General features: G+C 34.4%; 1 long non-coding RNA gene across 1 annotated transcript in view; it reads right to left on the bottom strand.

Annotated features, from left to right (window-relative positions):
- LOC112619506 overlaps positions 1–27,047 on the bottom strand; it is a 335,904-nt gene that overhangs the window by 25,100 nt on the left and 283,757 nt on the right. Inside the window, exon 4 of the long non-coding RNA XR_003118236.1 lies at positions 1,149–1,219. This is a non-coding gene — a long non-coding RNA (uncharacterized LOC112619506). The remainder of the gene's footprint in view (positions 1–1,148; positions 1,220–27,047) is intronic.

Genomic DNA, 27,047 nt, shown 5'->3' on the forward strand with positions numbered 1-27,047 from the left:
ATAAAATCTTTTTGTGAATGAGAATTGTATATTTTTATCAGAACCCTAATATAGACAAATGGCTTTTATCTTCGGCTATGTAAAAGTATATTATTGTTTATTGGTTTATTTGGTAAATGTTTATTGCTTCTTTAAATCCAAAAAGGAAACCATGGGTTTTTTTGTCTTTGAATTATGGAGCCATTTCATTATGATTGATGTTCAATTCCCAGTCTCTTTGTCCCTTTATTATCATTATAGCTTAGTAAGTGGCTGGAGAAGGAGAACCTGAAAGATATATATATATATATATATATATATATAGAGAGAGAGAGAGAGAGAGAGAGAGAGAGAGAGTATATATATATGTATATATTCTACTAAAATTACATCTCTCTATATATAAAGATAGGTACAGTGTTTCCTTAGCAAGTTTCTATCTTACGGCCTTCTCTGAACTATTGATTGTTAATTTCCTTTACTTATTCTGACTTCTGACTAAAGAAAATATCCTACTAACCACCCTACCCAAGTCTAGAATACCGAAGATGTTTCCATTGTATGTATTTGTTATCTATCATTGTGTGATAAATTTTCTAAAATATATTGGTTTAAAACAAAATGTTTATCATCTCACAGTTCTCTCAGGTTAGGAATCTTGTTTTGCTCAGTGTGGTGGTTCTGGCTCAACATCTCTCAGGAAATTGCACTCCAGTGTTGCAATTATCTCAGATCTCAACTGGGGAAAGATTTCTTCCAAACTCACATGCCTTTTGGATGACCTCAGGTCCTTGCTGGATCCTGGCTGAAAACATCAGTTCTTTGACATATGAGCACCTTAAAACACTGTAGCTTGATTCCCTCAGAACAAGTGAATGAGAGAATGAGAGTGTAAGACAAGGCACCCAAACCAGACCACAGTCTTTTGTAACCTAATCAGAAATGACAGCCCATCACTTTTGTAATATTTTGTTTATTAGAAACAAGTCATTAAATCAGCCACCCTCAAGGGGAAAGAATTACATAAGAGTATAAATACTAAGTGGTAGGGATCTTTAGGAGTCATCTTGGAGGCTGCTGACCGTACCCACGTTCCAAAAAAGAGAAAGGAGAATTTTCACTTCATTCCTCAACTAAATGTTATCTTTGAATTAAAACTAAAAATTTACCTTATTTTGCTAGTTCCTGTATGTGCTCTATCTAGGTTCTAGGAAATGATGGAATATGCTTGGCTTTCATTCTAGAGTGAAGAGAACAGAAAAATATCAAAATACAACAATTTAAGTCCCATGAAGAAAAAATAAAATAAAACAGAGTGATAGAATAACACGATGGGCTGATGAAAGAGAGGCTAATTATTTTGATTAGGCAAGGTTTATATGAGAAAGTACTTTTAAGATGAGAACTGAATGATAACAAGGAATTATCCTTATGTTTTCATAGGGGTATTGTCAGGAGTAGAATCTTGCAGCAACGGGAAAAATAAAGCAAAGATTTAGGGCATGAAAATCCTTGATAGGCAAATTATAGGAGTTTCTTGAGACTGATATCAAGTTAAGAGAACCAGATCTTCTAGAACCTTGTATATCAGGGTAAGGATTTAGACTTAGTAGAAGTGCAGTGGAACACCACTGTGTATTCTGAGTGGTTGAATACCTATTTATATCTATCTGTCTCTCTATCTATCTATCTATCTATCTATCTATCTATCTATCTATCTGAGACCATCTCACCTTGTCATTCAAACTGGAGTGCAGTGGCACAATCGTAGCTCACTGCAGCCTCAACTCCTAGGCTTCAGTGATCCTCCTGTCTCAGTCTACCAAGTGGCTAGGAATATAGTCATGCACCCCCATGCCCAGCTATTTTTAATTTTGGTTAGCAATGAGGTCTTGTTATGTTGCCCATGCTGGTCTTGCCTCAAGTGATCCACCCAGCCCAGCCTCCCCAGTAGCTGGGATCATGGGCACAAGCCACCACTCTCGCTAATATTAATATATTTTTTTTAAAGACCATTCTAGGACTGTGTGGAAATGTATGGAACAGGGGCAAATGTGGCCACAAAAGATCGCATAGCTATTTCAATATTCCACATAAAAGATGAAGGTAGCTTGAACTAAGCAGTAAAGATAAACAGACAAATGGATATAAAATATATTTTGAAGGTAAAGCAGATAACATTTACTAATAAATTAGACCTGGGAAGATATGGTGAACATTTTTCATATTTTAGCCTATAACACATTTGAACATATTTCTATAATTTTGTAGTGTGCCAACTATGAGTCTCCTCTGATTAAAAGGAATCTGAAAATTCATTTTCCTATACCTCTCTGAAGGTGAAAAACAGGATTATAAAGTAGGTTATGCCTATCAGGCATACAGAAGACAGACTGGTACGAACCAGCAAAACCTGAGACAGCAAGTATAAATATGTCATCTTAAAAGCCAGGAGAGTGTGTGTCAAGAAGTAGGGAATGTCCAATTATATTGAATACTGCTGTGGTTTGAATACAAAGAGAAAGAAGATGTGAATGTTCTTTGACAATGAAAAAGTCACAAGAGACAAGTGGACAGGTGTAATTGGAAGGCTGATTTTAGTCACATACGGCATGGAAGAGACGTTAGGAAGAGGAAATAGCAATTATAAAAATATACATTTTAGATTAAGTTTTGCTATTGTAAGATCAGGAAAAATCAGTGGTAAACATGGGAAGTTAAAGGTTTATAATATATTTTTTTAAAAGATGAGTAATATTAAAATCATGTTTCTATGCTGATAGGAATGATCTAGAAAAGCGGAAGATGCTGGTCATGCAAAAGAAAGAGGTTATATTCATTATGTATTTGTTAGCAACAATGTATTGAGTGATAATTATGTGTCAGTCACTGTTCTATAGATAGAAAATACGGAATTCACTTTCTATTTTTGGCTGAAAAAACAATAAGCAAGGAGTATTAAGTAAAATATATGGTGTATAAATTGATTAAAGAGAAAATAGTGTTGGCAATTTTAAATAGAGTGACCAGGTAGAATCTCACGGAGAAAATGAGTAAAGGCCTGAAAAACATATAAATTACATCATGTGGACACCTGAGAGAATAACTTTCCAGGAAGAGGGAAGAGCAATTATAGAAGTTCTAATTCAAGAACATGCTCAATTTTTTTTTTTAAAGTTAATTATTATTTTCAATTGTTACGGGTATATAGTAGGTGTGTATATTCATGGGGTAGATGTGATGTTCTGAGAAAGTCATACCATGTGTAATAATTACATCAGGGAGAAACATTAAGAAAGGCAATGTGGGCTCACACCTGTAATCCCAACATTTTGGGAGGCCGAGGCGGACGGATTACGAGGTGAGGAGATCGAGACCATCCTGGCTAATACGGTGAAACCCCGTCTCTATTAAAATTACAAAAAATTAGCCAGGCGAGGTGGCGGGCGCCTGTAGTCCCAGCTACTCAGGAGGCTGAGGCAGGAGAATGGCTTGAACCCGGGAGGCGGAGCTTGCAGTGAGCCGAGATCGCGCCATTGAACTCCCGTCACTCCCCTCTAGGCAACAAAGGGAGACTCCGTCTAAAAAAAAAAAAAAAAAAAAAAAAAAGGCAATGTGGCTGAGGACAAATAAATCAGAACAAGGGCACAATATCAAAGAAGTAACAGGCCAGGCAAGGTGGCTCATACCTGTAACCCCAGTACTTTGGGAGGCTGAGGCAGGAGGATTGCTTGAGTCAAGAAGTTTGAGGCTGCAGTGAGCTATCATTTGGCCTCTGCTCTCTAGCCTGGGTGGCAGGGTGAGACCCTGACTCAAAGAAACTTTAAAAAAAGAAAACCAGATCTCTGGGGCTTGGTAGATTATTTAAGAACTTGGAATGTACATTTGTGATAGATTTTTGGACTAAAAGCCTACTTGAAGTAAGCCCATGAGGGAATGGTAAGAGATAAACAGGAAACAGGGAGAAATGACTACAATTTCAGGAAGTGTTACTTACAGAGATGGGGAAAATGTGAGGAGAGCTGGAAGAAAACATGAAATTAGTATGAGTTTTTAAATGGAAGAAATATCAAAATATGTGTGTGCTATTAGGAATAGCCCAGTAGCTCAAAGTCTTTTCCTATATCTCTGACCGTATCCTCTCAGTCTCTTTTTCTGTCTCCTTGATCAACTACTTAACTTCTTTTTTATTAATTTTTTTTAATTTTTGAATTTTGTTGGTACATGGTAGGTGTATTTATTTGTGGGGTACATAAGATATTTTGATAAGGCATGCAATGTGGCATAAGCATGTCATGGGGAATGGGGTATCCATCCTCTCAAGTATTTATCCTTTGAGTTACAAGCAATCCAATTACACTTTTTAAGTTATTTTAAAATGTACAGTTAAGTTATTACTGACTATAATCACCCTGTTGTGCTATCAAATTGTAGGTATTATTCATTCTTTCTGTTTTTGGTACCTATTAACCATTGCCACCTCCTTGCCACCCAGCTCCCTGGTACTCCTCCCAGCCTCTGGTAAAGATCCTTCTATACTCTATATCCATGAGTTTAATTTTTTTATACATATTTTTAGATTCTACAAATAATTGAGAACATGTCTTTCTGTGCCTGACTTATTTCACTTAACATAGATAGGAATGTAAATTAGTGCAACCACTATAGAGAACAGTTACGAGGTTCCTCAAAAAATTAAAAAGTGAAATAGCGTATGATTCAACTACTTAAAAGTGGCCCAGGTCTCAGTTCATGGACCTTTTTTCTTCTCTCTTTTTGCTAACATTTTAGGTGACTTGATCCAAACTCATGGTGTCTATATGATAATGGCTCCCAAATGTATATCCCCAGCCCTAACTCTTCCCTGAACTCTAGACTCATATATTTAATTTTGTTTTTAACAATACTACTTGGGTGTTTAAACAGTTTCCTTAAACATAACATTTCAAATACTGAATATCTAATCCATTCCCATCCCCATCATAGTCATCCCCATTATTTAAGTAAATAATCATTCAACCCTTTCGGCTTCTTAGGCTTAAATATTTGGAATTATTCTTGAAGTTATCATTTCACAATATTCATCCTGTTCACCATTGAATGAATGTGGTGCTGCCTTCAGTATACACAACAATTTCAGTAGCTTCTTACTACTTCTTTTGATCTTCTTAGTCCCAACCACCACCTCTCACTGAAATTTTAATAAATTTTATATGGAAACCCTTCATTTGCTCTTAACTCTTTATAGTCTACTCTCAACCAATATTCAGATTAATCATATTAAGACATAAGGCATATAATTTTACTCCTCTTTGCAAAACTTTTATTCAGAATAAAAGTCAAATAACTTGCAAAGTCCTGAAAGACCTTGCATGCTCTAGAACCCTACTATCATTCTATCCTATCTCCTACTACTCTACTTTTCACCCATGCTCATCTCCTTGCTGATGTTGAAACAGTTCACATATCCATACAACACAGGGCCTTTACACGGCCTTTACATTTTGCTGTTTTTTTGGTTTTTTTTTTTTTCTGTCATGCTCTTTTTTTCCAGATTTATGTATGGCTTATTTCTACGCTTCCTTTATCTCACTGCAAATTCCATCTTATTAGAGATGCATCTGTGACTACCCTACATAAAATATTAATTCTTCTCTTGGCACTACATTTTTTCCTGCTTTATTAGTCTTTATAGCACTGGTCACCATACAAGTCACTATGTATTTACCTTTTGTTATTGTTGTTAATTCTCTGTCATTTGAATGTAAATTCTTTTTTTTTTTTTTTCCTGTTCAAGTTACCTTCCCAGTGGTTAGAATAAAGCCTGACTTATGATAAGAAATCAAGAAAAATAGATGAATAAATGAATAAATTTCTTAAAACACTCCCTCCATTACCTTGTCTTAGTTGAAAATTGGCCTTACAAATGGCTTATTGATAAACCAAATTACATTTATAGGTAGATGTCATTCTTGAATTATCTGCTGCATCTGGCACTAGTTTTCATTTTTCACTCGCGGAAGTCAAGAGTGACTTTCATGACTCCTTCCCAAGCTCTTGGTGTTCCTCAGAACTTTCTCTTCCCCCAAATTTCCAGTTGCCTTTGAGGGATCATCTTTCCCAGCTAGTCTGTTCAATGTTTATCCTCTTTATTGCTGTTCTAGTTTTAACTATGATAATTTTCCACTTTGCTTAAGTAAACTCTTTTATTCTCACAATCTCAACAATGTTATATTTCTATATGCTGATATTTTCTCCAAAATATTTTTCAAAATAACTCCAGTTTGGCTGATGAAACTACTTTTCAATTGTTAAGGATGAGCCTCAGAAATCAAGATTGTAGGAAATGGGACTCTGAAAGCTCCATTTTAACAAGATCTCCTGGTGCTTTGATGTGCACTAGGATATGAGAACCACTGATCTATATCTTCATATCTGGCCTCTTATTAGAGCTTCAAACACAAATATCCAACTGTTTATCTGACATTTCTACCAGTATGCACCTAACACAGCTCAAATTACACATGTGTAATGCTAAACTCATTATCTCATCTACCCCTGAAATCTCTCCTCCTCTTAAACCCTTATCTTCAGAAAGCCAGTTTTCAAAGAGGGGTGTTACATAATGATAAAGGGATTAATATTTCAAGAAGACGTAATAATCCTTAATGTATATGTACATAACAACAGAGCATGAATACATGAGGCAAAACGGATACAACAACTGTAAAGAGAAATAGATGAATCTACTGTTATAGCTGGAAACATTTAACAATCCTCTATCAGAAGTGGACATATCCCCAGCAACTACACAATCATTAATTCCACAGTTGAAATAAAAATCAGTAGGTATCAAAACTCAACAGCACTGTCAATCAACAGTATATAATTGACATTGATAGACTACCTCATCGAACAATAGCAGGTTACACATTATTTTCAAGTTCACATAGAACATTCACCAAAATAGATCACGTTTTGGGCCATAAAATACACTTTAACAATTTAAAACAAATAAAAGTCATACAATGTCTGTTCTCAGACCACAATGAAATTAAGCTATCTCTCACATCAGTCAGAATGACTATTTTTAACATTAAAAATCCAAAAAATAACAGGTGCTGATGAGCTTGCAGAGAAATGGGAGCACTTATTAACTGCCAGTGGGAATGCAAACTCTTAGTCAGTCATTGTGAAAAGCAGTTTGGTGATTTCTCAAAGAACATAAAGCAGAATTACCATTTGACCCAGCAATTCCATTATTGGGTATATATTCCCAAAGGAATATAATTATTATTATACCATGAAGACACATGCTTGCGTATGTTCATTACAGCACTATTCACAATAGCAAAGACAGAATCAACATGAATGCCCATCAATGCTAGGCTGGATTAAAAAAAAAAAAATGTTGTATATATATATAACATGAAATGCCACACAGCCATAAAAAGAATGAAATTGTGTCTTTTGCAGTGACGTAGATGGAACCGGAGACCATTATCCTAAGCCTACTAACACAAAACAGTAAACCAAACACAGCATGTTCTCACTTATAAGTGGAAGCTAAACATTGAGTACATATGGATAAAAAGAAGGGAACACCAGGGCCTCAGGGTGGAGGCTGGGAGGAGGCTAAGTATTGAAAAATCACCTATTAGACACTATACTTATCACCTGGGTGATGAAATAATTTTTTTCACCAAACCTCCACGACACACAGTTTACCTATATAGCAAACCTGCACATGCAAACCCGAACCTAAAAGTTTTTAATAAAGAATAATAAAAGAACATTATGAATAACTTTGTGCCTACAAATTTAATTAAATGGAACAACTCTTTTAAGACATACACTTCCAAAGAAAAATTAGACAGTCTTGATAGACATATTATTTATTTTAAAAATGGAATCAGTAATTAATAACTTTCTAAAACAGAAAGTACTAGGCCCAAATGAATTCGCTAGTAAATATTTACATATATGTAAGAAGATATTATGTCAATTATCTACAATATCTTTTTAAAGACAGGGATAAAGGAGTTAAAAAGAAATTATGTAGGCAGTGAGGGTAAGGAAGTGAGGGCAGTTACTAAGGGTAGTCCTCAGTAAGGTTTAACTTTTAATGAAAAGCAGCCCCCAAATCATTTTTTTTCTAACAAAGAGCACCTGTAATATCGAGCTGCAGACATTAAAAAGCTGGAGGCTTGCACAGGTAAATGCCTGCAGTTGTACCAATAGGAAAAAATGCACCTGGGACTAGGCATGATCAATATGGTGGCTCCCTCTTCTCTTTGTCAGCCACGTGTACAATAAGGAGCAGACAAGATGACCTTGGCCAAGTGGAAAGCCCATTTGCTTAATAAGATTAAGGTGGGTGGACCAGCTTTCCCCAAGCTATGTAAATGTCACAACTGTTCAAACCAATCTGTACGCCCTATGTAAATCAGATATTGCCTCCTCAAGTCTGCCTATAAAATCTGCTGCAGTCTGCTGCGTTTTCCTTTTTCGGACATGTCTCTGTTGCAAAAGAGGGAGCTGCTCTCCTCTCTTCTTTCTTCTGCCTATTAAACTTTCCGCACCTTAACCCATTCCGTGTGTGTGTCAGTGTCATTAATATTCTTGGTGCGAGATGACAAACCCTGGGTATTTACCCAGACAATGATGCTGCTTCATTAGAGAAGAAAGAATACTTCATAACTCATTCTGTAAGTCTAGCATTACCCTCATACCAAAATCAAACAAAGACATTATTAGAAAACTACAGACCTGAGTCTTTCATGAACATAGATACAAAAATCTTTAACAAGCAAAATCAAATCCAACAATGGGCAAAAATAATTACACACCACCACCGAGTGGGATTTATCTCACATGCAAGGCTAGTTCAATGTTGGAAAATCAAGTAATGTAATCCATTACATCAACAAACTGAAGAACAAGAATCATATTATCTTAATAGACAGAGGGAAAAAAAGGATTGTAAATACCACACCCATTGAAGATAAACTCTCAGTACACTAGGAAAATTGAAAACTTTGTAAATTTGATGAAGAATGTCTACAAAATACCTACAGATAACATCCTACTTAAGGGTGAGAAACTTGAAACTTCACTGGTAAGATTAGGACAAGGGAAAGATACCCACTCTCACTGCTTTTCTATATTGTTCTGGAAGAAGGACAATCTTGTCACACAACAAGACAAGAAAAGGAAAGAAATGTTATACAGATTGGAAATAAATAACCCTCTATTTGTTTGAAGATGACATGATTGTCTGTGTATAAAATCTAAAAGAAAAGAGAAAAACGTAAATTCCTGGAACTAAAAAGCAACTAGAATAAGGTTGCAAGATACAAGATTAATATGTGAAAGCCAATTTCATTTCTTCACACCAACAGGTAATAATTGGAATTTGAAACGATAAAGTAGATTTCTCCAAAATATACGAATAACTCTTAAAGCTTCATATTAAACAAGTGAATAAGCTGATAAGAAAATGAGCAAAAGACAGCTTCAGCTGATGTAGTGCAGCTTTATCCTATTTGTGATCTTCCTTATTAATTCTGATTGAATCTTAACTGATGTAAATGACAACTAATTTTCATTTGTTGTATATTTCCTGTGTCTAACTCAGTGACTGGCAAATAATATATACTCAATACATTTGAAATTAATAAAAATGAAAGAGCAAATTAATTTTGGTACAGCATAGACATTTGTCAGGAATTAAACCACCAAGAGCGCTTGGAGAAAACTATGTACTACACACGCCAGTACCACTGCAAATATATATATGCTCTCTAACTTTGATGAAGTGCTAAAAATTGTTTGGAAAACTTTTTAACTGTCTCTTAACTGCTTCCTCTTCTATCCTGCTTAATGAAAATTTGCTTCATTTTTCTTATGCTCCTTAACAGTCTGCGGCATTTATATTTACCATGTAATTTAGCCTACTCTTTCATACACACACAAACACACACAGACACACACACACACACGAAGAACTCTGAGCATGAAATGTCATATCTAAAAATATATACTTATATACGCAACTATACTTCTTTGCCTTGATTGTCAAAGAAAGAATTTTCTCTCTTTCAGCTGGAGACAGTGTTTCCCAACACCACTTCTGACACCAGATGTTTGCCTTTTCCATACTGAGCAATTCTTGAATTCTTCAGCACCAACTAGATATTCAACACTTCAATTTGATTCTAACATTACCTACAAATTCAGCTAATTGAAAATTTGAGGGTTCACACTATTTCCATTTATGTTCATTATCTAGAAGAGTTCACAAAATTCATAAAAACACATGATCTATGTTTACTCTTTTATTATAAATGTTTCAACTCAGGAATAGCCAAATGGATGTGATGCACAGGGTGAGGTATAGGGTTGGGGGAGAGATTGTAGGTGCTGCTTCTATCCTTCTCAGGGCACATCACCCTTCCCGTACTTGCATGTTTTTACCAACCCAAAAGCTCCCAGGCTCCTGTCATTTACATTTTTCCTGTTTAAATAAAGATTTCATTATATAAATATAATTGATTAACCCTTGGCCATTGGTGATTGAACTCAATCACCAGTCCCTCTCTGCTCCCTGGAGCTTAGAGTATTGTGCTAAAAGTCCAAACCCTTTAATTTTGTCTTAGTCTTTTTGATGATCAGACCTCATCCTGAAGCTATCGAGGGAATCTTCCTGAATCTCATTAAAGTTAAAAAAGACAGTAAATGACAAGGGTTTTAGAAACTCTGTGCCAGAAAATTGAGACAAACACCGAACATTTATTTTTTTTAAACTACACAGTCTAACCCTATATTCCAAAGCTCTTATTAGATTACATACTCTCATATTCTGTAAAATATTCTTCCTCAATTATACTTGTTTCAATATTTTCTGATAATTTTTTACCAAAATTATAAATCATAACCTTTTTACTATAAAAGTCACCCCATATTGTCATCTAACCATTATTGCCCTGTCCTCTTTTCTTCCATCAGCATAAACCTCTAAAAGGCATGTTCCACATTTACTCTTTTAACTTGTCTACCCCCTACATTGCTCAATACTTTCCATTCCTGTAGCTCCAATAAACTGTCTCTTAGTGAAGTCATAAGCAACTCCTCAATATGATGGACTCATCTCAGGAAACACACAATTAATAATAGTAAAAAACTATTTTCAAAAAACAAAACAAAAACTTAAGAAACTATCTCCTATGCAGTTTATTGATACGATATTTGATCCAACTCTATGCTTGAAAAGGATGTGTGTATAGAATTATATTAGTATGTGATTGCAGGTATACAAATAGAGAGCTTTTGGAGCAAGAACAAATGTATTGTTAGTGCCAGTTTCATTTGGTTTTGTATCTTTCTTAGAAGTGATGAACTACCTTTATCACAGCAGCTCTTGCTCTAAAAAATAATATCACGGATACTTGGAGGTTTCAGATTTGCCTCATTTAAAAGCAGAGATGACTCATTCTATCAATGATCTCAAGTACTCTGATTTCTAGATCATGCCATTTACTGCATTTCCACATTTGTATCTGCTTCTAATAATGGGCAACTTCCTAAAATGTTTTTGAAAACACCACCTCATTTCCAAAGTCAATTTTTTCTTCTCATCTTTGGAGTAAAATGACTGATTAAGGAATGATGAAAACCCAAATTAAGAATTGGGAAAACAAATCTGAAAGTGTTGGCAACTTACCTAGTAGTTAAAGACATACAGTACTTGTGAGCAAAGGTATTAGCCAAAATTAGGTTTAGATAATTAATTCCTATGAAATCCTAAATACATCTTAACATATAAAGGGACCAGAGAAACAAAGTATTTGATGGAAATTCCAGCTATAAAAGCACCTGAATGTTAAAGATATCTGCAAATTTCATTCGTATTTTTTTTTTTTCCATTTACAGGTGCTCCACAAGTTAAGTAGAGGTTATGTCACAGTAAATCCATTGTAAGTTGAAAATATCAAAGTCAAAAGTCCAATTAATACACCTAACCTACTGAACATTGTAGCTTAGCCTAGCTCAGATCGTGTTCTGAACACGATCAGAACAATTAGCCTAGACTTGGGCAAAATCATCTGGCAACACACTACAGAAGGTTTTGATGTTCTGCAAAAGCAAAATATCTTTGGACCAAAAGGTTTTGCTTATTTTCCTTTGCTCGTAAAATTTAAAATTATTCTGCTTCTTTATGGCTTAAAACTTTAATGGTCATTGTTTCAAACAATCTCTAGAAGAAATTGTTCATCTATTTTTAATTTTGCCTACATTGTTTTTTGTTTGACTTAGATGCATCATCTGGAGTAATTCAAAGGCTGCTTGACTTCTTAGCAGTATTACTACTGCTACAAACTCCTCATCCCTTCACTCTGCCCCCAACTGGATTAATTATTGTAATAAAAACTAAGACAAATACGCGGAGCTCTTTGGGGGAAAAAAAATGCATACATGTAGTTACTAGAAGCACTTTTTAGCATTAACTGGATTCTTGAATATTTAAGGTCAATATATACTGAGACCTTTGGAATCCTGACCTGAAACTATATTTTCTTATTATCTTACTTTCCATAATTTCTGAAGTAAAATTGTCTTATAGTCTGCAAATTAACAAACCATATTCACATTGGTTCACATTTATCAATAAACCATACAAACATTTGTATATTTCTAAATAAACTGAAAGAAATTTATTCTATTATTTCTATTTATTTAGTAAATAGAAAGAATAAATTGTACCCAAAACAAATTAAACAAGTTAGATGCATTACTTTTTAAACAAAAATAAAATATAACTCTAGTTTTATTTTTATTTTATTTTAGTTTTGCATTTCTAAGATTTGTTTGAATTGTGCTAATTGTGTTAAAATCAATTTATAATTGTATTAAAAGATACACAACGTAAAATGTATCATGTTAACCATTTTGAAATATACAATTCAGTAGTAAAAACATTCACATTGCTGTGCACCCAATGTCTAGAACTTTTTCATTTGGAAAAACTGAAACTGTATTTTTATGAAACAACAACCCCCCATTTATCCCTTCCTCCAGCCACTGGCAACCACCATTCTGTGTTCTTTTTTTAATTTGAGAGCTCTGTATACCTCATGTAATTGGAGTCATATAGTATTTGTATTTTCCGTGGCTATTTCATATGGCATGATACCCTCAAGATTTATTTATGTTGTCGGTAGCATGTATGAGAATTTCCTTCCTTTTTAGGCTGAATAATATTCCATTGTATGAAAATAATGCATTTGTTTATTCATTCATGCGTCAGTAGACGCTGGGCTAGCTTCCACCTTTTGGCTATTACGCATTATGCTGTTATAAACATCGGTGTGCAAACATTTCTTTGAGATCCTAGTTTTAGTTCTTTTAGATATATACACAGATGTAGAATTGCTGGATCATATGGTAATACTATTTTTAATTTTTTGAGGAACTGCTATATTATTTTTCATAGTAGCTGTACCATTTTACATTCCCACCACCAGTGCTTAAAGATACCAATTTCTCTACATCCTAGCCAGCACTTAATATTTTCCATTTATTTGATAGTAGTAATTCTAATGGATGTGAGGTGATATCTCATGGTAGTTTTTTTGTTTTTTTGTTTGTTTTTTTCTTGAGACAGACTTTCTCTCTTTTTGCCCAGGCTGGAGTGTAATGGCACCATCTCGGCTCACTGCAACCTCTGCCTCCCAGGTTCCAGCAATTCTCCTGCCTCAGCCTGCTGAGTAGCTGAGATTACAGGCATGCACCACCACATCCAGCTAATTTTGTATCTTTAGTAGAGATGGGATTTCACCATGTTGGTTAGGCTGGTTCAAACTCCTAACCTCAGGTGATCCACCCGCCTCCAACTCCTGAAGTGCTGAGGTTACAGGTGTAAGTCACCGCACCTGATCCATTGTAGTTTTGATTTGCATTTCCACAATTATTAGTGATGTTGAGCATTTTTGTGTGTACTTATTGTCCATTTGTATATCTCTTTAGAGAAAAGTCTATTCTAGTTATTTGCTTATTTTTTAAATGGGGTTGATTTTTTTTTTTTTTTCCTGTTGAATTCTAGGATTACTTTACATATTTTGGATATTAACCTCTTACCAGATGTATAATTTGCAACTATTTTCTCCCATTCTGTAGGTTGTTATCTTAATCAATTTTGTGTTACTATAACAGAATACCTGAGACTGTGTTATTTGTAAAGGAAAGAGTTTTATTTAGCTTATGGTTCTCCAATAAGGGTGCTTCAAGATTGGGTAGCTGCATCTGGATAGCTTCTGGTGAAAGCCTCATGCTGCATCACAACGTGGAGAAGAAGCAGAAGGGGAAATAGGCATATGTAAAAAGAGACCAAACATGAGAGGCACCCTCACTGTGTAACAGTCTGCTGTGTGATAACAAATCAAGTCTCATGAGAGCAAGAAAGTGCACCTGAAAAACAAAGAAACAAAGAAACAAACAAACAAAAACATTAATTATTCTTAATGTCCTAATCACATCTTAAGGGCACTGCCTCCCAACAGTACTACCTTGGGTACCAACACATGACATGCCTTTCAGTGGAGATAAACCATATTCACACCACAACATTCTCCCTCTGGCTTCCCTAAAACACACTCCCTTTTTACAATGCAAAATACAATCATTCCATCACAATAGTCCCCAAAGTCTTAACTTGTTCCAGCATCAACTGAAAAGGCCAAAGTCCAAAGTCTCATCTGAGACTCAAGGCAAACTTCTTCCAGCTGTAAGGCTCTAAAATCAAAAACAAGTTATCTGCTCCCAAGGTACAGTAGTGGAGCAGGAAGTGCGTACACATTCTCATTCTAAAAGGGAGATAGGAAGAACAGGGTAACTTTCTCAAAGCAAGCTAAAAGCCCATCAGGGAAGATATTAAATCTTAAGGTTAGAGAATAATGTTCATTGACTCCATGACCTACATCCTGAGCACACTGGTGCAGGGGTTGGACCCCCAAGGTCTCAGGCAGCCCCACCCCTCTAGCTTTGCTTGGTGCATTTTGCACAGCGGCTCTCATGGTTTGGAGTTTCATACCAATGCCTGTGTCTTTTCCAGGTAGGCATTGCACAATGTTAGTGACTTGACAGATTTTGAGCCCCATTTTAATGGCTCCACAGATATTCTTCTGGGAGGGAATCTCTGTAGTGTCTTTACCTGTGCAGCAGGTTTCTGTCCAGGCTTCCAGGCAGTCCATACATCCTTTGAAATGTAAGGGAATCCTACTATACCTCTGCTGTTCTAGCATTCTGTATACCTACAGAATTAGCACTATGTGGACCCCATCAAGATCTGCCACTTGCATATTCTGAAGCAGACGACAGAGCCATGGGTGGAACCACACCTGGGGCCACCAGAAAGATGGCTGTGTGGCTAAGGTGCACTGGGTAAGAATGCAGAAGCAGGGTTGTAAGGCAGCCATGGGCAGCAAACAGGGGAAGGGCATCCTGGACTTAATCCCCCAAACAATTCTGCCCTTACAGGCCTCTGGGTCTGTGATGGAAGCTGCAGACTTAAAGATCTCTGAGATGACCTTTGGGCCCGTTTCTGATTGTCTTGATGATTAGCAACTGGCTCCATTTTAGACATATTAATTGCCTTAGCAAGTGGTCTCTGGGCCACATAATTGATTTTCTCTCCTGAAAATGCTTTTTTATTCTACCACATAGTCAAATGCAAATTTTCCAAGTATTTCTTTTCTTCTTCTGTTTTCTTTAGCAGCTCTCTGTAAGCACTTAGAAGTAAACATGCACCATCCTGAGAATTTTGCTACTTAGAAATTTCTCCTACCAGATATGCTCTTCTGTCACTCTTAAGTTCAGTCTTCCACAAAGTCCTAGGGCATAGATACAATACAGCCAAGTTATTTGCTACTATGTAATAAGAATGATCTTTACTCCAGTTTCAATAAGATATCCATCATTTCCATATGCAAGCTCATCAAAATGGCCTTTCGTGTTTATATTTCTATCAGCATTCTGGCCAGACTATTTAACCAATCTCTAAGAAGTTCAAGACTTTACCTAGTCTTCTCATCTTTTGAGCCCTCACCAAAGTTGCCTTTAATGTTGTCTTCATTGCAATACAGGCTTTTTTTAGCCTGCTTCTCCAAATTCTTCCAGTCACTATCAATTATCCAGTTACAAATTTTATATTTTCAGGTATCTCTCTAACATTGTCCCTCTTCTCAGTATCAATTCTGTCTTACTCCATTTTGTGTTGCTATAATAGAATACCTGAGACAGTGTTATTTATAAAGGAAAGAGGTTTATTGAGCACGTGGTTCTCCAGGCTGGAAAGTTCAAGACTGGAGAGCTGCATCTAGAAGCTTCTGGTAAGGGCTTTGTACAGTATGAAAATATAGAGAAACAGAAGGGGGAGCAGGTGTTGTTAAGAGACCAGACATGAGAGACAGCCTCATTTTATAACAGCCTGGGTAACTAAACCAGTCTCAGGAGAGCAAGAATTTACTCTTGCAAAAAGGACATTAACCTCTCTTAATGATCTAATCACCTCTTAAAGGCACAATATCTCAACAATGTCTCACTGGGGACCAAGCATCAATGTGAGTTTTGGTGGGAACAAGCCATATTCAAATTATACCAGTTTACTTTTCACTCGATTAATTGTGTCCTTTGATGAATGAAAGTTTTTGATTTTCATCAAGGCCAATTTATCTAGTTCTTCTTTTTTGTTATCTGTATTTTTTAAGTCCTATCTGTAAAATAATTGCCAAACTCAATGTCATTATTTTTTTATTCATATTTTCCCTTAAGAGTTTTATATTTTAGCTCTTATGTTTAGGTATTTGATACATTTTGAGTTAAATTTTGTACACAGTGTAATATAAATATCCAACTTTTTTGCATGTAGATGTAAGTTTTCCCAAGCAAAATTGTTGAAAACACTGTTATTTTCCCATTGAATAATTTTGGCACACCTTCAAAAAATAACTGGATTATGAATTCAGGGGTTGATTTCTGGACTGTCTATTACTGCCAGTTAGTATTTATGCCTGTACCACACTGTTTTGATTACTGTAGTTTTGTAATAAATTCTGAAAGTAAGGCACATAAGACCTACAAGTGTGTTGTTTCTCAAGATTGTTTTGGCTCTTCAGGTCCCTTGAGATTCCATGCAAACTTTAGGAGGTATTTTTCTATTTCCGCAAAAAACACCACTGAAATTTTGATAAGGATTTTCACTAAATCTATGGATCATATTATGTAGTATTGACATTTTAACATTATTCTAATCAATGAAGATGGATTTCCATTTATTTATATCTTCTTTAATTTCTGTCAGCTTCATTTTGCAGTTTTTAGTGTACATGTCTTTAGCCCGTTTGGTTACATTTATTTCTAAGTAAATGAATCTTTTTTTTATATTTCCTTTTCAGATTCTTCATTATTAGTGAAAAATGATATGCAGCTAAATTTCATGTGTTGATTTTGTATTCTGCAACATTGCTGAATTTAAATTAGAACTGAGCCCTACTAGTTTTTTCCACATTTTTAGGATTTTCTGTGTGTAAGATAATGTCTTTAAAATAAATAATTTTAGTTTTATTTTTCCAATTTCAATGTATTTCATTTATTTATTTGTTGCCTAATTTCCCTGGTGAGGAGTCCATTGTTACATTAAATAGAGGGATGAAAGTGGGCATCCTTACATTGTTTGATTCTAAGTTTCTTTTTAAATTATAAACACAGAAATAAAAATGCTGAACATATTTGTTTGACTGATGTAATTGAATTTTATGTTCTAAAGGTATGTATTTTATGTTTATGTCAATTTGCAAAATAATTATAATTATCTTTATTGTGGGAATTTGGGATCAGTTACTCAATCAAATGATTGCTCAATTCTCTATTTTACTTTTCTCAATAGCAAAGGTATAACAGAAGGAGCTTGTGGAATGCTCATTAGGTTACAAACAGACTGGTAATTTAACAATTGACTACCAATAGAACAATAAAGCTACATAGGCTTTATTGTCTTGATACAGCACATAATTTTTGACTGAAGCAATAGACTTTTTTCATTTTTCTGAAAAGCTTATGTTCAAGATAATATTTGTGTAGCTCTGCAGGAATAGACATCATCTGCTGAGAGGCATTCATAAAAATAAATAATAGAGGAATTCCCACCAGCCCTCATATACACTTTCTTTGAAAAGTAGTGACTATCACTGCATTTGGCTTTTTAAATTGGCACTGATTTCCTTTTTTGGCAAATGAAACTCAATTTTTCAAACAAGCCAACCTTCATTGTCTAATCCTAAATATACGGGCAGCTTTATCACTTACATTTGGCATGGAAGGCTATACAAATCTATTTGGCTAATTTAATTCACTGAAAGAGGTAATTTTCTAAATAACTTCTATTGGCCTAAAGAAGGTAAGATGCTGCCAGGTGGGTTTGTTCTCATTGGCACAATCATATCAGGACATAAATGGCATCCTCACTCTGGGTTTCTAGACACACAAACTATCTAACATACAACTAAGCAAAGGGATTTGTACTCTTTCTGTATTGCTGAGATTCTCTTAACCTTTGTTATATATGTTTTGATCTATATATGTGACCCTTGGACAACACAGGTTTGAACTGCAAGGGTCCACTTATATACAGATTATTTTTAATCAATATGTTTATTTATTAAGGTATGTATGAATACATAAAGTACACACAGATACTAGTCTATTTGTATGTTAATCATTTATGTTTTCAGTAAGGCTTCCAGTCAATAGTGGGCTATAGTAGTTAAGTTTGAGGAGTCAAATTTATGCATAAATTGTCAATTGCGTGAGAATTGGCACCCCAACCCCAACATTGTCCAATGGTCAACTGTATATAAATATATATAAATGTATAGTATATATAAACTATTTCTGTTATATTAATGATTAGGATTTTTAAATGTTTGTGTTTTGAAATATAACACATACACATAAAATGCATAAAATGAATCTATAATGAAACAAATTATCACAGCAAGCAACCATGTAATACTCATCCAAAAAAAGAAATAGACTCAACACATAGTCCTTTCTGTACAATCTTCACTCCAACCATCTTCCTCATCAAAGGTGACCACTACTCTGACATCTGATTCTAAAGTTCAAATTTGCCATTAGGAATCCTTAAATAAATTGGATAATATATTATGTATTCTTTGATATCTGACTTGTATAATTACTTACCTCTCAATAATACTTTTACTTGTCTGAGCAGGGTTATTGCTTGTTTTTCACTAGTTTAGTTTTTTTAAAAATTTGTTCAATTCTATTTATTGGAAATGATGTTATTTCATGCCTAACAAGTACTGGTGAGGTTGTGGAGAAAAGGGAACACTTATATACTCCTGGTGAAAATATCAATTAGTTCAGCCACTGTAGAAAGCTTTTGGAGATTTCGCCAAGAACTTAGAACAAGATTACCATCTGAGCCAGCAATTCCATTATTGGGTTTATACCCAAAGGAATGTAAATCATTCTACCATAAAGACACAAGCATGCATATGTCCATCACAGCACTACCTGCTTTTTCACAATAGCACTGCTATTTTACAATAGCAAAGACATGGAATCAACCTGAATACCCATTGGTGGTAGGCTGGATAAAGAAAATGTGGTACATATATACCACGGAATACTACACAGTCATTTAAAACAATGAGATCATGTCCTTTGCAAAATATGGATGAAGCTAGAGGCCATTATCCTAAGCCAACTAACATAGGAACAGAAAACCAAATATTGCATGTTCTCGCTTATAAGTGGGAGCTAAACACTGAGTGGGAACAACAGACATTAGGGTCTATTTGAGAGTGGAGGTTGGCAGGAGGAGGAGGATCAAGAAACTACCTATTGAGTACAATGCTTATTACTTGGGTGATGAAATAATCTGTACACCAAGCCCCTGTGACACACAATTTACCCATGTAACAAACTTCCACATATACATGCAAATCTAAAATAAAAGTTAAAAAAAAAAAAGAAACAGAAAATGGTATTTTTAAAGTTATTTCATTTTGATTTTTGTACCTGGTATATGCATATACATTTTATATTTGTGTGCTGAGCTTATGTTCAGTATTTTTCCTAAACTCAGTTCTTCATTTTAACAATTTATTTGGAGATTTGTCTCTACTTTCTGGTACATCATTATGCTGTCTGTAATGACACTTTTATTTCTCATTTTACAATATTTATTAATTTTTCTCATTTGTGCTTTTATTATATTGGGTTGGACCTCTAGTAAGATGTTGAATAGAAATAATGATAAGATGTATCATTTTTTTCTTATTTTAAATAAAAGTAATTTAAAATCATACTGTAAAGTATGAGGTTAGCTACATACCATTGTACATACTCGATGTTACACTGAGAAAATATTCTTCAATTTCTGGTTTTCTAAATTTTTTTTTCATGACTAAGTGTTTAATTTGTTAAGGGAGTTGTATATGTTGAAATCAAATGATTTAATGTACTACTAAAAAACATGGGTCATTTTTCAAATGTTAAGCTCAACTTATATTTATGAGATAAACCCAAGTTGATTATGATATGCTGCTCTTCTTATATTTCATTGTATGTTTTGGTTAATATTTTAGATTTTTGCATCTGTGTTCATGATTTAAATCGGCCTATATTTTTTGCCAGTGATAACATTCTTGACAGAATATGTTATCAACATTTGTTCCTATTTTTCCCAATCTTGGGGAGACTCGTGCAATACTGGCATTTATTCTTCCCTACATATTTGGTTGAATTAATTGGTCATAGCATCTGGAACTGTAATTATCTCTATAGGAAAGTTTTAGATTTTATATTAAATTATTCAGTAAATGTAGTAATATTTGATTATTTTATTTCACCTATGTCAAATTTAACAAGTTACATTTTTTCTAGGACTGTCCATATCATCTAAACATTTTAATGTGGAGTAAAATTGTTCATAATATTCTCTTGGTGTCTTCTAAATTTTAACAGTTTCTAATATTAGATAATCTCTCTTGTTTTCCTTCCCATCCTGCCTCCCTCCCTCCCTCCCTCCCTCCCTCCCTCCCTCCCTTCCTTCCTTCCTTCCTTCCTTCCTTCCTTCCTTCCTTCCTTCCTTCTTTCCTTCCTTCTTTCCTTCCTTCCTTCCTTCCCTCCTTCCCTCTAACTTTTACAAGGCATTTATCAATTACAAAGACTGTCAAAGATACAATTCTGGGGTTTATTGATCAACTTTTTATTTTTGCATTCTTAAGCTGTAATCTTATATTATTTCCTTGCAAATAACTTCTTTTGTCTTAATTTGCTCCTTTTAAAGCTTATTGAGAAGGACACTTAGATCATTGATTTTCAAATGTTCTTTTCTAAGATATCAATTTAAGCCTATAAATTTTCCACAAATTTTCACTCTGGTTTTTCTTTTATTTATAGGTTATATACAACTATCTCAGTTATATACATCTAGTGACTCATAAGTGTGCATATAGATACAGAGGTAGAGATACAAAATTATGTATTTATGTCTAGCAGAAATATATCATGATCAAAGTATAGTCTGAATATAATTTCAATTTGTGTAAATGCCATTATGGAGTCTGAAGTTGTTGATTACAAACTAAAAATAAGTCAATTAGGACAAATTTTTAGTTAAATTCTTGAAATCTTTCATAGTTTTACAGTTTTTTTCTGTTTCTATAACCATTAGTAAGGAACGATAAACTTTCCACTATAATTATACATTTTTCTTTTACTCTTTTCAGTGCTGTCATGTTTCAAGGTTTTACTATTGGCTGCATTAAAAATTCAAAATTTTAAATATTCCTAGTGAATTATGTCTTTTCTTCATGAGGTATATATTCTAATGTCTTGCTATGCATTCTGCATTAAAGTATACTTTTTTAGTTATAGTTACAGTAATGTTCTTTGGGCTTATGTTTTCGTGTTCTAAATTGTACTACCCATTTATTTCAATCTCTCTCTCTATCTCTGTCTTTCTCGCTCTCCCCTTCCTCCCTCAGAAATTTCACTGTGTGAACCTAAGGGTGTGTGTTTTTTCACCTTTTTTTTTTTTTTTTTTTCATTCTCAAAGTCTCTGTGATTGGTTGATATTTCTGTTGTGGTCAATTTTGGAAAATTTGCAGAAATGGTATCTCTAAATATTGCTTCTTCCTCATTTTTTCTTTCTTCCCATATTGAAAATCAAATTACACATGTTTTTGTTCTTCTAATTGTGTTCTTTCTGTCTCTGAAATACTGCCCTGTGTTTAACATACTTCATCTCTTCTCACTTCATTCTGGAAATTTTCTTGTGATCTATTTCAAATAAACAAAATCTTTCTTTAGCTATATCTACTTTATGGTTGAACCAATCTATTAAATTCTTTATTTAGTTTCTTTTTTTTTTTTAAGTTCTAGAATATTCATTTTTTAAAAAGCCTCATGCTCTGCCAAATATTTCTAATTTATCATTTATCTCCTTGAATATAACAAGCAAAGTTGTTTAAACTCTTAAACACAGTTAGAGATCACTAGAAATCTGGGATTACCTAATTTAGTTTCAGACTTGAAATAATTTAAAACTAGGCATCAGTGTATGGGAGAGCTACACCGCTTGTTGTTTACTTAAGTTTTCTCTCTAGACTTGAGGGAGTTTCAAAAGCATTGCTCAGCTTCTCAAACACTGAGCTACCCTTTTAAGAATCAGCTTAAGCTATCTGAGAGAAATTAGCACAAATAACAACCATGAGCACGAAAACATACGTGTCCATAGAATTGTATCGTATCATTTTTACACGTATTCCTATAACATTAAATACCATTCTTGAACAAGCATGTCTCTTCCATCATGATCTTGACACATTGGATAGTGCCTTGTATATACTAACTACTCAATACATCTTATAAATTTAAAGTATTTGATAGAAGTATAAGAATTATCATTAAAATCTTTAGTGGCTATTTTTAACTGGCTATTTTAACCCTTAGCCTTCTTCAAAAATGCATATAAAACATAATTAAATGTAAATGTAAAATTATATTTTTTAAATAGATTCCAAGGCTTAAAAAAAACAATTTAACAACATCGTAAAGAAACTCATATTGTAAATTGTTTATAATAAAAATATTTCATGCATGTATCCAAATGCATCAGTAAAAAATAGTTATTTATAATTATATACAGATAATAGATATTTAAATACTAAATAAATAAATGTAATAATTATTAATAATTTTCCAATCTCTCTGTGACTTCATGAAGCTCTAGTAGTTACTCAAATTAGTGAAGTAATCAAGTTTAAGGGTTTTCGTATTCAAGTTCAGGGTCCCCTGTAGCCTTAGGCACTGTTCTTCTTAAGATACTTAGTCTTTCTCTACTTTCCCTGGAGTTAGAAGCAAATAGCAATTATCTTTGACAGTTTATACACTGCTGCTGTAATTTATAGTGGAATAATCTCTGATTGTGTTTTGTTCCATTTTAGTCACCAGTACACTGTTTAACTCCTTCAAATTATGTTCAAGATGTGATGTTCTTAATGGTTTAGGACTACTAGACAGAATTCTGTCTCTATCTGATGGGATGATACAGTCCCTGTTTAGAGATGTCGGTGCTCAGCTCCTTTTGTTTGTCTCTAGCCCTTTAAAAGAAAGATATTATTTACTCTTTTCCTTTCAATGTTTAGGATCCCTTCTTTCCTTTTTTCCAAGCAGAGTTACTCATTACCAGTCCACCTTCTATTCTTCTATGTACAGTTCCACTCTTATCTTGTCTGAAGCTATTGTTTAAGCAAATAGTTGGATTTTTCTACCACTTACTTACATGTGAGTGTTTGTTGATGCTTTCCAACCCTCAAGATGAGCAGGGGAAAAAAATGGCCTTGGAAAACAATGCTAAGAGGCTGAGAAAAGTATGCAGAAAATGTGCAGATTAAAATTTAGAGATATAATACAGGTACGTACGTTATCTTATTTATATAAACCTAACAGTCTGAAAAGAGAGAAAAAAGCCTTTATTTTATTCCTACTATGTTTCAGATCACATGGAAAATATGTTTATATTTATTAAGAATTATAATGTTTTAAGACAGATGTTTACAGATGAGGAAACTAAACTTGAGAGTAGTTAAGTTGGTTTGCCAAATGTCACATAGTAAGACAAATGGTCAGAATTTAAACCCAGGTCCTGTTGGCTTCTTAACTAGGCCTGCAGATTTCTATTTCATGCTTATACTTATGTTGAAGATATAAAAATATACGTATCTAAATCTATGTCTTTTCTCATTTTAGATTTTATATATGACTTCATTTGCACAGATTAAAGTCATTTTCCACTGGGCTAAATATTCAGAGCTGAATAATTTTTATAGGCAATGAATTAATGTATATGAAAACGTAATGAATATTAAGTATTACAATTAGGTAGAACCTTCATTTCTTATCCCTTTTCCTCTGCAAAGGGGAAAAAGGAGGGATTAAAAAATGCTTGATTCCCTCCTGATTTACTGTAACTGCCATTTAAAATAATGAGTTGCGCCAGAGTTCCCAAGTTGCTGTATAGATATTATTTAAATTGGACTATTGGACAAGCAGGAAGAGGAAGGCTAGTGTAGAGGAATGGGCTATTAAGAAATGATACTGATCATATTTATATTTTATAAACATTTGTTATTGACCAGGCACTTTGCAGAGAGCTTTGCATTTATTACCTAATTACTAATTTCATTGATCATTAAATCTTTTTTTTAACCCTATGAAATAGTATATAATACCTTTTTTATAAGTGATAAAACAAAATGGAGAATGCCTAAGAATAAGATTAGTACAGTGATAACAGCGATTTTAAAATTTAATTTGGGTATCTTTCCAATTTTTGCTGTTCAAGCTTTACATCAGTGCTTCCCAAACATTAGGCAGCAAAAAATCATTGGGGGATCTTATTAAAATGCACATTCTAATTTTGTAGTTGGAGTGATTTGGATATGGTTTACTTGTCCCCACCAAAGCTCATATTGAAGTTTGGTCCCCATCGTGATGGTGTTGGGAGGTGGGGCCTAGAGGCTGGTGTTTGGGCTATGGGGATGAATTCCTTATGGGTAGCTTGGTGCTATTTTCCTGGGATTGAGTGATTCTGGCTCTCATGAGACAGGATTAGTTCTCTCAAGAGTGAATTGTTACAAAGCCAGGATACCTCTCAGGTTTTCACCTTTTTTCATGTGCCTGCTTCTCATCTTATCTTCTCAGCCATATTTTGATGTGGCACAAAAGCCCTCTCCAGAAGACAAGCAGTCATCAGCATCATGCTTTTTGTCCAGCCAACAGAACTGCCAAATAAACCTCTTTTCTTCGTCAATTACCTAGCCACAGATATTCCTTTAAGCAACACAAATTAAGACAGTAGGTCTCAGGTGGCATCAGACATTCTGCACTCAAACAAGCTCCCACGAACCATCCTTTAAGATACAAGACTTTAGGTAACTGCTTTTCCATCAAGCTAAGTCCAATTCTTAAAGGCCTTTATATTGATTTTACATTCGTTAAAAATGAAGTATGTATTAATATTTAAATTCATTAAATAAATTTAGTAACCAGATACACACCTGTCACTTGATAACTTAGACTCTGAAAGAATAGATAATTCTAAACTTTGTACTTTATGACTACGAATTAGGGTCCATGTCCTATCAATGTCTCCAGAAACAAGTTCACCTTTTCTGGCTTTATACAAATGTTTTATAGAAATTGTCCCTGTCCCATTACCAGTGAGACACTGATCCATGAACTGTTGAGTTTGCTCTAGCCTTAAATTAGTTTTCTATAATCATAAATTTAGTGACTTTAAACACTACAAATTTATTGTTTTAGAATTCCATGGGTCAGTACTGCAGTGGACTCTAAGAGAGGTTCTGTTTGCTTGCTTGTTCAGATTGTTGGCAGAATGTTCCATCCAGCAGGTAGGACTGAGGTCTCTATTGCTGCTGGTTGTCAGTTGAGGCCGTTACTAGCTCCTGGAGATTGCTTGCACTCTTCAGCTCATGGCACCCTTCCTCTATTTTCAAAGTCAGCAACAGCTAATGGAATCTTTCTCATGCTTAAAGTATTTCCTGCCTCTTCTGTCATATCTCTCTAACTCTCTCTTGCACTCACCAGAAATAATGTGTTTCTAAGGATGTATATGAATAGATTGGGCCTATTTGAATAATTTAGGATAAGCTATCCATTTCGAAGTCTGTAATCTTCATCAGATATGCAGAATCCCTTTTTACCAAGAAAATTTACATTCGGGATTTCAGAATTCCCAGAATTATGATGTGCACCTATTTGGGGGACTATTATTCTAACACACAAACCTGTTGTGTAGGACAGGCTTATTTTAGCTAGATTTATTAGCTAAAATGAGAAAAACTAAGTGAAACGGAAGAAGAATGTATTAAAGTTTCTAAGATAGCCCTCGGAAATTCTAGGAGGGCCAGAAAACTGGATTTAGAGATTATGCAGCCAGAAGTGATATCTAAGCCAATCACTAAACTATTCACAGGCTTGATTCCAGAACAGGCATTGCACAACATGAATATGGGACTCTAAGCCCAGCCCTTCCGCAACAGTTGTTTCTCAGTCTCAGTGTCTATGCCAACCTCTGCCATATTTACTGGGTATGAATTCCTCAAAATGCCTGTTTCTTCCTTTTTTGCCCTGCTGAACACTGAAATATTGTGGTGGTACATTTCACTGGGGAAAATGAGTAAATGTCTCCTAGCCACCAAGAAGGTGACAAATTAAATTTTCAATTTTTCTTTAGTATCAGTTTTGCCAAATACAGGGAAAAAATAATTTTTAAAAATTTCTGATCTATTAGTGTGACTCTACAACCTACATAATCCTTTGATTTAAATAAAGCTCTAAGAAAGCTAGTCCTCACTTGCCCATTCCTCCCCTTCAGCATAGAATAAGAATGCTTCTCCAAGCCTCCCAAAAGGCCTAGGGAGTCCACCTACACTATGTTAGTTAATACAGTAACA

The sequence above is a fragment of the Theropithecus gelada genome, chromosome 2 (genome assembly GCF_003255815.1).
Source record: "Theropithecus gelada isolate Dixy chromosome 2, Tgel_1.0, whole genome shotgun sequence".
NCBI classification, from domain to species: domain Eukaryota; kingdom Metazoa; phylum Chordata; class Mammalia; order Primates; family Cercopithecidae; genus Theropithecus; species Theropithecus gelada.